The following is a 1,308-nucleotide window of genomic DNA, read 5'->3' as shown; positions in this document are numbered from 1 at the left end:
ATTATAGGCCTTTGGCCTGTTGCTCCCCACCACCTCCCCCCTCCCCTAAAAAAAATAAATAAAAAATCTTATATTAGAATGACCCAACACAATTTTGTTATAGAAAAACATGAACTAATGATAAGTGCCAGAAACATGAAAAATATTAATATATAAACTTGACCTAAATAATCCAAAGCTCAATTTAATGACTTGTGTGATAGACTTCAATCCCTCATAATCTTGATCATTTGATGCATTCAAAATAATGATTGCTATTATTATTTTTTATATTTGTGTTGCCATATAAGGTATAGTCACCATGTAACCATGATGTCAAGCATGCTGAGAGGACAACCAAATGAATCATTAGGTAGCTTTCACAAAATTGCTAGCCCTCATGTAGTGCTTTAATGCAAGCCCATTTTCCCCCCTTTTTTGTTCCTTTACACGTTTTTTCATCCTCCACCATGATTTCTTGACTTCATCGCCATCAGGTTTACAAATGATCAAGTGGGTATCTCTAAAATTACCACCATAATCTCACACATCTTCTTAGTTTTCTGACCATATAATTTTTTCTAGTTTTGGACAACATTAGCATAGTAAACTTTAATTTTCTTTATCAGTGCCTTGACAGTCCTCACAGACATATGTCTACCATTTTTTTAATAAATTTTGATATACTTGACCAAATTCAAAATAAATTATATATTATTGTTCTACACTAGATTATATACACTTTTTGAAAAAAATTGCATTTTTTATTATTTTGACGCAAGTTATGTCTAGCGCACAAACAGGTACCAAATTTTCAAGATGCGGTCACTTCCAAAAATTATAAAAAATAAAATACTGAACAAAAAATTACAAAAAAAATACACAACTTCTAGATCTCACTCTTACCTATCATCCTACCAAAGGGTTTTGCAAAATACTAAATCTAACTATATATTTTATGCAGCGCACGAAAATAGCTATGTTATATTTTTCTAAAAAAATCAGGAACAGTTTTTCATGCATGAAAGGTTTGACCCTCTTAATCTTATCCAATTTATAAAAAAATTAGTATTTTAGAAACTAGATTCAGAGTACTACAATTCTTATTCTTTTTTCAACTCCTTGTTTTGAGTGCATGACCTTCAAATAGCTCTTTGAAGTTCAGGTTTACCTATTTTCAAAAGAAAGAAAAAAAGTGGCCACTTATACCCCCTTTTTGTTCACCATCTTGGTGCACTTACCTGGGGGGTAGGGTGCAACTGATATAGACGGTTCGTAAGGACAAGGACAAAATTCCTCAAACGAGTAAGGTTTCCTCTTATTAGTCCC

The sequence above is a fragment of the Cryptomeria japonica genome, chromosome 11 (genome assembly GCF_030272615.1).
Source record: "Cryptomeria japonica chromosome 11, Sugi_1.0, whole genome shotgun sequence".
Lineage (NCBI taxonomy): Eukaryota > Viridiplantae > Streptophyta > Pinopsida > Cupressales > Cupressaceae > Cryptomeria > Cryptomeria japonica.
This window is presented reverse-complemented; position numbering follows the sequence as displayed.